Source organism: Bos indicus, chromosome 14 (assembly GCF_029378745.1).
Source record: "Bos indicus isolate NIAB-ARS_2022 breed Sahiwal x Tharparkar chromosome 14, NIAB-ARS_B.indTharparkar_mat_pri_1.0, whole genome shotgun sequence".
NCBI lineage: Eukaryota > Metazoa > Chordata > Mammalia > Artiodactyla > Bovidae > Bos > Bos indicus.
The window spans coordinates 24889688-24903118 of NC_091773.1; the positions used below are offsets into that span (position 1 = coordinate 24889688).

The 13431-nt window shown below is 38.9% G+C and overlaps 1 long non-coding RNA gene across 1 annotated transcript in view; it reads right to left on the bottom strand.

Annotated features, from left to right (window-relative positions):
* Positions 1-223: 223 nt before the first annotated feature.
* LOC139186895 (uncharacterized) overlaps positions 224-13431 on the bottom strand; it is a 40171-nt gene continuing 26963 nt past the window's right edge. The window contains exon 3 of the long non-coding RNA XR_011570575.1: positions 224-5591. This is a non-coding gene — a long non-coding RNA (uncharacterized lncRNA). The remainder of the gene's footprint in view (positions 5592-13431) is intronic.

Genomic DNA, 13431 nt, shown 5'->3' on the forward strand with positions numbered 1-13431 from the left:
TTTTTTCCCTTTTTAAAATTAGGTTCTATTTTTGAAATGGTGAGCATGAATATACTTTTATATATATCTGGATACAAATCCTTTATCTGAAAATCAGAGGATGAGATGGTTAGACAGCATCACCCCCTCAATGGACATGAATTTGAGCAAACTCTGGGAGATAGTGGAGGACAGAGGACCTGGTGAGCTGCAGCCCATGAAGTGGCAAAGAGTCAGACACAAGTTAGCAACTGAACAACAACATTTATCCAAAATATGATAGGCAAATATTTTCTCCCCATCTGAGGCTTATCTTTTCATTTTCTTCATGAACCCTTTATTCTTGCTTTTAAAAACTCTTACTGAAGTATAACTGACCTACAACACTACGTTAGTTCCAGGTACATAACATAGTAGTTCAACATTTCCATACATTTCAAAATGATCATCACAATAAGTCGAGGTATCATCTGTCACCATGCAAGTTATTACAATAGTATTGTGTATATTTTCCTTACTGTATTCATGGGGCTTTTTAAAGAGCAAATGTCTTTACTGTTGTTGAAGTCCGAAATCTATTTTCTTACTTACGAATTGTGCCTTTCATACCATAAGCTGGACATCTTTGTCTAACCCAGAGCCACACCAATTTTCTCTTATACTTTGTCTGGAAGTTTCTTTGTCTTGGGTCTTCCATTTAGACCTGGATTTCATTTTGAGTTAATTTTTGCATACGATGACCAAATTCTAAGTTCATTTTTTCTGCATATATATATGTATCTAATTGTCCCAGATTAGGTTGCTGAAAATGCTATATTTAACTCATTGAAATGTCTTTGCATATTTCTCAAAAATCAGTGGACCAGTCCTAGAATGGCTAAAACAAACTTGAAAATAAAAAAAGAGAATGAAACGGAAGGAATAAAACTATTCATTATTAAGACAATATACAGGCTATAGTAATTAAAACAATGTATATTAGAAGAGCTACTAAAGAAATGGAAACCAAAACAATGAGATATCACTACATACTTTCAGAATGGCTACATAAAAAAAGGATGACATCACACTGGAAAGGATGACAAGAAATTGGATCATTTGTACTTTGCCGTTGGGTCTGTAAAATGGTACAGCTACTCTGGAAAAGTTCACTGGTTTCTTAAAAAATTAAACATGTAACGATCATAAACCCACCAATTTCACTTGGGCATTCATCCCAAAGAAATGAAAACATATGTTCACTCAAAAAACCTGTACACAATTGTTCTTAGCAAACCTGTTTGTAATAACCAAAAAATGCAAACGACCAAAGTGTCCTTCAACAGGTGACTGGCTGAACAAATTGTTGGTACATTCATTCCATTGAATACTACTCAGCAATACAAAGGAAAAACTCTTGATGCACTCAGCAACTTTGATGAACCTCCACAGAATTATGCTGAGTGAAAAAATCCAATTCCAAAATGTCCCCTGTATATGACTTCACGTATCATTTATACAATGTATGTATATAGCATTCTTGAAAAGACAAAATCATACAAATGAAGAACAGATTAGTCATTGCCAGAGGTCAAGAATGGAGAGAAGACAGGCGGGTGTAGCTATAAAAGGGCAAAAAGAGGGACCCTTGTGGTGATGGATGTGCTGTGCATATTGACGGTCTCAATGCCAGTATCCTAGCTGTGACATTCTGCTGAGTTCCCATACGATGTCACCTTTGGGGAAAACTGAGTAAAGGCCGCCCAGCATCTTCCTGTATTACTCACTACAACCACATGTGAATCTAGAATTATCTCAAAGCAAAAATTTTTAATTATAAATAATTAACTATTAGTGTAATTGTTTAAGAACTCTGAATTCTGCCTTGTTGATTTACATATTTATCTTTATGCAAATTTAACTCTTGATTACTGTGTCTTTATAGGAAGTTTTAAAATTTAGCAGTGTAACTGCTCTGACTTTGCTCTTATCCTTTAAAATTGTTTTCATAATTCTAGTTCCTTTGCATTTCCATGTAAATTTTAGGATCATCTTATCAATTTCTACAAAAAAGGTCTCCTGGCATTTTTGATGGAGATTCTGTTGAATCTACAATTTGAGGAGAATTGAAATCTTAACTCTCTCTTCCAGTCCATAAACATGGGATATTGTTTTATTTATTTACCTCTTTTAAAATTTCTCTCAGTAATATTTTTTAGCTTCCACTCTGAAGGTCATATTCTTTTTATTGTTTAATCCTTAAATACTTATTCCTTTTGATGCTTTTCTGAATGAAATTGGTTTATTTCATGTTTGCCATGTTCTCTGCTAGTATTTCATAATCTGATTTTGGAATATTAATCTTGCATCTTACAAACTTGCTATACTCATTTATTAGTTTTTCCTGTCTTTGTTGCTCCTTAGGATTCTCTACATACAAGATAGTTTCATCTGAAATTTAAAAATGAAAAGAGTCCTTTCAAATCTAGGTGCCCTTCTTTCCAACCTCTCCTCCCCTCCTTCTCGTCCCTTTCTTTCCTCTTTCCTTCCATCTTTCCCCCTCCCTCTTTTCTTTCTCTTCTCTCTTCTTTTCTCCTGCTGTTCTTCCTTTCTTTTTCATTACTACATGTCCTAAAGCCTCCAAAACTATTGAATAACAATGCCAATAGTTGATATCAATGTCTTGGGTCTTGATCCTCAGAGAAAAACAGTAATTTCATGATGAAATGTAATGTTAGTTACAGAGTTTTTATAGATGCCCTCTATCAAGTTAAGGAAGTTCACTTCTGTTCCTACTATTTGTTGACCCCTTGGCTATTTGTCACCAAATTTGGGATGTTTTGGCCATTATTTCTTCAAGTATTTTCTCTGTCTCTTTCTCCCCTCCCTCTGAGACTCCCATTACACATATTTTAGTAAACTGGATGTTGTCCTGCATATCACTGAAAATTTGTTCATTTCTCTTAGGCCTTTTTCTCTCTGTGTTATTTAAATTGGATAAATTTGATTAGCGTATCAGAAGACTGATGATCCTTTCTCCTGCCATTTTAATTTTGTTGTTGAATATATTTAGTGCATTTTTCGCTTCAATTGATATCTTTTAATTCTAGAATTTCCATGTGTTTCTTTTCTAAAGTTTCTATTTTTATTGCTATTTTCTATTTGTTGAGTCAATGTCATATTTTCCTTTAATTCTTTAAATATGGTTTCCTTTAGTTCTTTGAACTTATTTATAATAGCTGCTTTGACATCTTGGTCTGCTAAATACAACATCTGGGGTTACTCAGAGATAATTTATAATGTTGGCTTTCTTCCCTCAGTGTGGGTTATATTTTCCTGCTTCTCTGCATGACTCGGCATAATATTTTGTTGAATATGAGCATTTTGGCAGTATATTGTATTAGGTCTGGGTTCTGATTTGTGTGTGTGAAAGGGAACTGTTGTTGCTGGATTTTTTTGTTGGTTTGGTTTTAGCAGTTTTTTCTGTACTAAATTTGCCGTATCTCTCTCCCCCAGGCAGATGAAAAAGCAGAAGTCTAAGGAATAAGATGAAAAAGATTCAGACTCTAGATACAGACCAGAGATTGGATCACGAAGCAGGGGCCTTAATAAGTGGGTGGTCTCTTAAGTGGTCTCTCTGGAAGAGAAAGGAAAGGAGAGGACAGCAAGGTTTGGGGCAGTGTGATGTAAGGTGTGCCCACAGAAGGTAAAGGGGCTGGATGGGGAAATATCAGAGTTGCAAGTCATGTAGCCCAGCGCTACCCAACTGGCCTGATGTTAGGAGTCATTACATAACTACGTGAAATTACAGATTCCCTGACCTCAGCCATCTTCTACCAAAAACTTCCAAAGACGGACTCAGAAACAAACACTGTAACAAGTTCCTCTCTTGATTCTCATGATCAGGTGAGCTTCATCAAAAAATATCTAACGCTGAATCCAGTAAGTTTCTGAAAATCACAGAAGGGGAAATGAGTGAGCAGATAGGAAGAAAAAGAAGAGGGAACTGGGGATTAGCTAATGGGGCATCAGGGAAAGATTTAAAGGAGAGGAGAAGGAGCTAAAAAGGTAGAAATGGAAATGCTGGAGATGGAACTGTTATCATGGGGAGATAAGCAAGGCCAGGCGCTCCATGAGGACAGGAACCCACCTGCCTGTGCATGTCAGTCCTCAGCTCTCTAACAGATGCCTCGCCCATCGTAGGCTCTTGGTAAATAATTGATGCATAAATAATTTAGGTGTGGGATCCAGTTGACAGTGAGATAGACTAGCCTTAAAAAGGAAGATGACGGTATCTTACTCTGGAGCTACAGGGCAGGATGAAGGATGTATATATAGTTTAAGGGCCCAGAACAAAGAGAAGATGATATTTAACAGAAAAGACTTTACAGTGAGCTAAAAAGGAGGTTCAGGCATTGAGAGAGACTTGTAGAGAAATTGTGATGATACAACTGTAGAGAAATGTGTACACTTAGACTCTTTTAAATGTAGCTGCGCCCTCTTGTTGTTGTTGATTAGTTGTTAAGTCATGTCTGACTCTTTGCGACCCCATGGACTGCAGCACGCCAGGCTTCCCTGTCCTTTATCTCCCAGAGTTTGCTCAAACTCATGTCCACTGTGTCCATGCTGCCATCCAATCATCTCATCTTCTGCTGCCTGCTTCTCCTCTTGCCCTCAATCCTTCCGAGCATCAGGGTCTTTTCCAATGAGTCGTCTCTTCACAATCAGGTAGACAAAGTATTGGAGCTTCAGCTTCAGCATCAGGCCTTCCAGCGAATATTCAGGACTGATTTCCTTTAGGATTGACTGGTTTGATCTCCTTGCAGTCCAAGGGATTCTCAAGAGTCTTTTCCAACACCACAGTTCAAAAGCATCAATTCTTCCATGCTCAGCCTTCTTTATGGTCCAACTCTCACATCCATAAACAACTACTGGAAAAATCACAGCTTTGACTATACAGACCTTTGTCGGCAAAGTGATGTGTCTGCTTTTTAATACGCTGTCTAGGTTATATTTATAAATGGTAACTCTATATTTTAAGTGGTGACTCTTTTACAAACAAAAGCCTTGTCCAATCAGTAAAGGATTTAAAAGTTACAAATCAAAGATCAAGACATTCTAACCGATGGTTTCCCTTGAAAGAGGGAAGAAGTTAACAGCAATTTGAGTGAAAGCAATAGCATCAGCTGAGTCCTGTGGAAGCAGAAGTAAATTCTGGCAGTGATTAAGGGCAATTATTATGGAGTTAGATCAGGTTCTCCACATTCCCTTTGCTGATTAAAAAAGAAAATCTAAAGGAAATTCCCTGGTCTTCACCAGCTGTAGGACAAACAGAAGGTGATACTGATAAGGCAGCTATCTAATGACAAGCTGGAGGTGGCACTTGACTCAAGACACGATGCCCACTGGGAACAGGAACAACCGCAGGGTTTCATGAGAGGCTGAGCAAACCTAGAAGGAGAGTAGTGCTAACAACTCAGGCTTCTAGAAGTTACACAGCTGGAGGACACCCACTGTCTCAGCTGTGAATATACCTGTGGCTGCCACGAGAGCAAAGTGTACACTCGGAAGTGGTCAGTGATCAGACTCCAGGTCCTTGCCCCAGCTTGACTACCTCACAGGGCTGGTCCAATCTGGAAGAAGAGAGACAGGAAAGATCAGAGCACACTGATAGATTAGAAATTCAGCCTCACGGGTAGATGGGCTGCAATGTGAGACAGGTGCTCTCTGTACCTAGATTACATATTTATTACCAGGTCAAACATTAATAGGTAATGCACTTGATGTTAGCTTATATAGCTATATTCTACCATCAAATCCTTTTATTTACTTATGAATACATCAGAGTTCCTTTCCTGAGAGGAGAAGCGAGTCACTATTGACTCACCTTCCGAGAAAGAACACCAGGGATTCCAGAAAACTGAAAAGGTTCAAGAGAAAAACAGTAATGTGCATTCTAAATACGTCACTCATAAGCACTCCTAGATAGTGTCAGAAAATACTACATTTTAGTTGTGTGGTGATTAAGAATCTTCTGGGAGAGTGTACACCCATGGCATCACCAAAGGATAGTCAACCATTTTGCCAGAATATAATAAAAGAAGACAAGTTTGGCAAAAACAGTGGACTGACCAGTATAGACCTTCCCCTGCTGCTCTGTAAATAGCAAAGAATATGCTATTTTGATTGTGGATCATCTTTTTATATGAAAAGACAGTTTATTCTATTTATCCCCAAACTCTTAAACTACTGGATATAATTTTCCACTTCATCCCAGAAGTTTCCATTTGAGATCAGAGAGAAGAAAACTCATTTATTCTATAATAAAAAATAGCCAAACATCCTATTTGGTGTAATATAGATTTAACCATACTCTATATGGCAAAGCAGACATCATTTACCACTGAACCTAAATAATAACAATAATAATTTTTGAAGAATGCTATAATAGAAATGTTCTGTTTCATTTATGGAGGGTGATCCCTAGAAACAGAACTTGAAGTGAGGGGTATGGGAAAGTGGTGAATATATAGTTAAGGTACTTCAGAGCAAATAATTATCAACTACAGGGATGTGAGAAGCTCACAACACAAGATCGTGAAAATCATACAGGTACTAAAAACAATTAAAAAGAGAAATAAGATCGTGACTGGAGTAGGGACAACTTGGAGAGGACTGGCGGATTTCAAAATCCAAATATGCTTGTCATGGATTTTCCCCGAACAGGAAGAAGGTCTTCCTTCCTGCTCTAGAGGGCGAGTCAGTCCTAGGCAGGTCCTGAAACAAGTCAGTGCCCAGCCCCAGCCTTCTTGAGAGGAGCGGAGGCTGCCCCAGGGTTCTTCTCGTCTCCGGAGGACTCAGCCACTGGGGGCCTTGCTCCCACCCTGTTCCTACACCTTAAGGCCACACCTTAGTGCCTGGTCCCACAGCTCACCCCTCACTTAGACCCGTTTCCTGTGGTTACATTACTAATATGTAATATTTCCTGACACTATCTTGAAACTGCTTGTGAGTGACATATTTAGAATATACATTACTATTTTTCTCTTGAGCCTTTTCAGTTTTCTGGAATCCCTGGTGTTCCAGCTTCCTTGAAAGAGGAGTCAATAGTGACTCACTTCTCCTCTCAGGACTGGGACTCTGGTGCACTCATAGACAGACAAAGGGACTTGATGGTAAAATATGGCTATACAGGCTAACTTCTAGTGCATTACCCTCTGGACAGGTAGGGGCTTATGGCCCGGTTACCACTGGGACAGAGACTCAGCTTGGCATGTACTTGTTGCTCAACAAACTTCTGAGAAATGAATGAGTTCTATCAATGTCTGGGTGGGTTTCTCCTAGTAGGATTCTTTTCTCCAAGCCTTCTTTCAAAACTTCAAAAGACTTTCTGAAAAAAAAAAAAAAAAAAGACTTTCTGTTTGTTTTGTCAATTTTTTTTTCAAATATAAGGAAAAGATCAAACAGAACAAGAATAAAAGCACTTTATTCTAGCAGAGTTAGAAGATGACATCATGGGAAGCGATCAATAGTCATTTATTTTAATGGGACTTATTACACTGTTGACTTTACATTGGAACCAAAGATCCGACAGTGGACAGACAAGCTCGGGGTGGGGGTGGGGGGCACTTGAAGAGACATGATGGAGGAAAAGGTTTGAAGTTTTCTTGCTTCCTGATAGAAAATAGGCAAAATTTTCCAAGTGTAATTTCACAAATAAAATAGCCAAACTCCTTAAACTATTCCACGCTTTCCAAAGCAGAAAGAGGAGCCTGGTGGTAGAAACACAATCCAATCTCTGTACAGAGCTCACTGCCAGTGAGGCTCAACTTCTGGGGATCTTGACATCTGGGAACAAATGTCTATATCAACACATGTCCTTTCCCCCATCATGTGAGGATGAGAAGCTACTAAATGTATATTATTTATAAGCTAGTGTGATGCTTTTCTTACAAAATACACTAATTTGGTTATTTTATTATGGCTACCAGCTGGTTGGATGGCATCACCGACTCCATGGACATGAATCTGAGAAAACCCCGGGAGATGGTGAAGGACAGGGAAGCCTGGCATGCTGCAGTCCATGGGGTTGCAAAGAGTTGGACACAACTGAGCAACTGAACAAAAACAAATAACTGAAATTGAGAAATGAAACACAGTTTATCTCTTCTAGTTTTTCCAACCCTGCCTCCAAATTAAAATCAACAGAGTCTTCTTAAAAATTACACATGCTGGGGCTCCGTTCCAGAGATTCTGGTTAACTATTCAGGGCTTTCCAAAGTTTCATGGTTTTCAGACTTTTAATAACCCATTTAGTTGGTATTTTTCAAAAAATAAAATTAAAAAAAGAAAAACATGATCCCATTGCTGAAATCCTTCTTCAAGTGTAATGATCAGAACTGGATGCAATGTAACACACAAGGGTGATCTTACGGAACCCTCCTGGGGGTCCAGCGGTTAAGGCTTTGCCTTCCAAGGCAGGGGGTACAGGTTTGATCCCTATTTAGGGAGCTAAGATTCCACATGCCTCATGGCCAAAAACCAAAAAAAAACATAAAAGAGAAACAATACTGTAACAAATTCAATAAAGACTTTAAGAATGGTCCCACATTAGGATCAAGTTACCAGTATGTTTTTCTTCATCCTAAGTAAAGAGCAGCATCACTTTATTTTCCCAAAAGAAGTGAAATTGTATTGGGCAATTAATCAAATTCTGACCAGCCTGGAAGTATGAAATAATTTTCCTAAATTAATCTATAATAAATCTAAAATAGTAAAAAATAAAAGAAAAAATTAAAAAAAGATGTGATCTTACAGGGCAGACCACAGCAGAAATAGTCCCTCTATTGCTGTCTAGAATCATCTCACACAGGAAACTTTGGGTAAAATTACCTCTTATTTTTGACTAACTAATCATCATCACACTGAATCTGCAGTTATCTAAACCCCCAGAGTGGTAACCAGAACTGTGGTTCTGGAGAAGACTCTTGAGAGTCCCTTGGACAGAAAGGAGATGAAACCAATCAATCCTAGAGGAAATCAGCCCTGAATATTTATTGGAAGGACGGATGCTGAAGCTGAAGCTCCAACACTTTGGCCAGTTGATGCAAACAGCTGACTCACTGGAAAAAACCCTGATGCTGGGAAAGATGGAGGGCAGGAGGAGAAGCAGGGACAGAGGATGAGATGGTTGCATGGCATCACCAGTTCAGTGGACAGCAACTTGGGCAAACTCCAGGGGACAGTGAGGGACAGGGAAGCCTGGTGGGCTGGAGTCCATGGGGTCGCAAAGAGTCAGACACAACTTCAGCAACTGAATGACAACAAACCCCTCCCAGAGTAAATCTCACTTGTGCTGACACTTAGCATTATCTGCCATGACCACTGTTTTGGCAGTGTTTTCACTTCCGTGAAGGTGAAAATAGCTAATTTTTTTTAATGGTCAGAAGTACATCAAGATCCTGACTGCATAACCCCATGGTGCTCACTATCTTCTATTCACCAAACATATGTCCTCAACCCTTCAAGTCTCTGCTGTTCCCAGAGAACTACAAAGGCCTCAATACATCTACCTGCCTTCCCAGCCTTGAATTCTTGACCATGGCCTTGGTTGTGACAAAGTGCTTCTCACATTTAACAACACTATTCACCTATCAGCTTCTCCCCAAAACTCTCAAGGCTCCCTGAAACTCTCCCTCCCAAGGCTCTGCTGAGGTTGCAAAGTCCTCTGTCACCGCACCAGCCACAGCTGCCATCAATTGCAAGTATTTTAATTGTGTGTATTCCCTCCTACTTATCAAAGACTCAAACTAAGTATGTCTCTAAACCTCTCAGCTTAGTTCTGTAGATACTTGGCACTCAGTGAATGTTTTATGAACAAATGCATAAAACATGAATTCTCAGGGCTTTCCAAAAGTGCAAAAGTAAATTGAAAATAGGGTATTGTGTGAGTAATTTCCATCTTGTGTCTTCTAAAATGACCTAGTATTGGCTAGGAGGGTGGGAGGAGAGTTGTTTGTTTTTTCCTATATTAGAATATACAGCCGTCAGTTAACATAATATACTAATCCCCAGTAAGGTTTAAGATTATTTAACAAAAGAAAGACTTGAAAGACAAGATGTAAAAGAATAAAGAGCAGTGGCAGACTGGGATGGCAATACTGTATTCTCATAATGCTGTCTGCTTTCTCCTGTCATTTGGGCACAAGGCTTCAACTCAGAGAACATCATGATTAGATCTTTATGCACAGCTGGTCCACCCTGAATGTGTGTAACTTTCTTTGAAGACTTCCAGTTCCCAGTGGCTTCAAACACAAACAGCATCTCTCTGAAAGGATGGAGTGTATGTGATAATGCATGGTAACAGTGTATCAAGGAATGGCTTCTGTGCAGCAGCAAGTGCACTTTCAACTGCATAAAAATGCTACAATTTTGTTCAGAAGACATGGCAGTGACATATAATGGAGATTAAATAAATCTTCCATCCTGTCAGCAACTATAGATACTCCTTTGGAGTTTTAGTCAGTCAGTTCGGTCAATTCAGTCACTCAATCATGTCGGACTCTTTGCGACCCCGTGGACTGCAGCACGCCAGACTTCCCTGTCCATCACCAACTCCCGGAGTTCGCTCAAACTCGTCCATCAAGTCGGTGATACCATTCATCTCATTGTCTGTCATCCCCTGCTCCTCCCACCTTCAATCTTTCCCAGCATCAGGATCTTTCCCAATGAGTCAGTTCTTCACATCAAGCAGTCAAAATATTGGAGTTTCAGCTTCAGCATCAGTCCTTCCAATGAGTATTCAGGACTGATTTCCTTTAGGACTGACAGGTTTGATCTCCTTGCAGTCCAAGGGACTCTCAAGAGTCTTCTCCAACACCACAATTCAAAAGCATCAGTTCTTCACTGCTCAGTATTCTTTATGGTCCAACTCTCACATTCATACATGACTACTGGAAAAACACAGCTTTGACTACACAGAACGTTGTCAGCAAAGTAATGCCTCTGCTTTTTAATTTGCTGTCTAGCTTGGTCATAGCTTTTCTTCCAAGAAGCAAGTGTCCTTTAATTTCATATCTGTGGTCACCATCTGCAGTGATTTTGGAGCCCAAGAAAATTGTCTGTCACTGTTTCCATTGTTTCCCGATCTATTTGCCATGAAGTGATGGGACTGCATGCCATGATCTTAGTTTTTTGAATACTGAGTTTTAAGCCAGCTTACTTTTTCACTTTCCTCTCTCACTTTCATCAAGAGGCTCTTTAGTTTCTCTTTGCTTTCTGCATAAGGGTGGTATCATCTGCATATCTGAGATTATTGATATTTCTCCTGGCAATCTTGATTCCAGCTTGTGCTTCATCCAGCCTAGCATTTTGCATGATGTACACCGCATACAGGTTAAATAAGCAAGATGTCAATATACAGCCTTGATGTACCTCCTTTCTCAATTTGGAAACAGTCCATTGATCCATGTCCGGATCTAACTGTTGCTTCTTGACCTGCATACAGATTTCTCAGAAGGCAGGTAAGGTGGTTTGGTATTCCCATCTCTTGAAGAATTTTCCAAATTTTGTTGTGATCCACACAGTCAAAGGCTTTGGCGTAGTCAATAAAGCAGAAATAGATGTTTTTCTGGAACTCTCTTGCTTTTTCGATGATCCAATGGATGTTGGCAACCTCTGGAGTTTCAAATGCTATCTAAAACATTTCTAATGTGGGGACTTTCCTGGTGGTCAGTGGTTAAGACTCTCTATAATGCAGAGAGCCCAGGTTTGATCCCTGGTGTGGGAACTAGATTCCACATGCTGCAACTAAGAGTTTATATGCACAACTAAAGATCCCACATGCTGCAACGAAGACCTAGGAGAGCAAAATAAATGTGTTTAAAAAATTTTAAAAATTAAAATATTACTAAAGTGGACACAATTTGTCATAACTAGCAGGAACCTAGCATTAGAAAAGAAGTGTTTAAATGACAAATAAGATGTGCTGATATAAATGTACAGAGAAAACACATATAATGAGATTCTCTGTGTCTAGTTTTCTAGTTTCAGTTTTCTAACTGATCAAACTTACTTCAATTTTGAAAAAACTTATCTTTATCCATCAACCCTAACCTGCAGATGAGTTCTTAAGAATATGCATTTGCAACAACATGTATGGACCTTGAAGGTGTTAGTGAAGTAAATTCAGACAGAAAAAGACAAATACTGTATACTCTCACCTAAAAATCTCATCATGAAATCTAAAACAAATACAAAACAAAAAAACAAATGAGAAACCATACCAAACGCATAGAAAAAGAGATCAGTGGGGAGAAAAGGAATTGGATAAAGTGTTCAAAAGGGACAAACTTCCAGATATAACACAACTAAGTTCTAAGGATGTAATATACAGCATTAACACTGTTGTATGGTATATATAAAGCTGTTAAAAGAGGAGAGCCTAAGAGTTCTCATCACAGGAAAAAATTTTTTTCTTTTCTTTTTATTGTATCTATACAAAAATGATGAATGTTAACTAAACCTATTGTAATCATTTCACAATATATGTCAATTAAGCCATTATGCTGTATACCTGAAACATATACAGTAATGTATGTCAATTACTTCTCAATAAAACTAGAAGAAAACTAGGAAAAAACTATAAAAAAAAAAAAAAAAGAATATGTATTGATATCTACTATAACTAAGAGAAAGCACACACCAAACCAGACCTTTTAGCCCTTCTGCAGAGGCCTGGTGTTATTAGGACAAGAAAGTGGGGGTTAAGGGTTTCAGCTCCTCAAAACTTTCAGCATAGCAAGCCTGGTTTTACCTGTTTTACACATTGGTCATCTATAAAACAGGCTTCCCTGGTGGCTCAGTGGTAGAGAATCCACATGTCAATGCTGGAGACATGGGTATGATCCCTGAGTCAGGAAGATCCCTTAGAGAAGGAAACAGCAACCCATTACAGTATTCTTGCCTGGGAAATCCCATGGACAAAAGAGCCTGGCAGGCTACAGTCTGTGGGGTCACAAAGAGCCGAACACATCTTAGTGACTAAACAGCAACAACATCCATAAAACAGATTTAATGACTTCAGAAAGCTTGAAAATCATGAAACTGAAAAAGTTAGAAGTCCCAGGGCAGCAGAAACCTGTGGAACAGATTTAGGTCACCCAGCATCCAACCTGGACTCAGCACCCACCAGACATGTAATGTGGAACCAGCCACAGAAACCCTCCTTTCTTGGCTATATCATACATAAATCAGATAAGCAAACATTCAAAACCAATATACACAAAATGTTCAGACACAGTATCTAATTTTCACAGTTCTATGAAATGGGTGGGTGTGTTTGTGTGTGTGCATGTGTAGGCATGTGTGTGTGTGCATAATCAGGAAATTATCAAAAAAAGTTAATTACACTGCCCAAGGTCACATGTAATGGGGGTCAGAGACCTAGAATTAATGGGAAGATCCCCTGGAAAA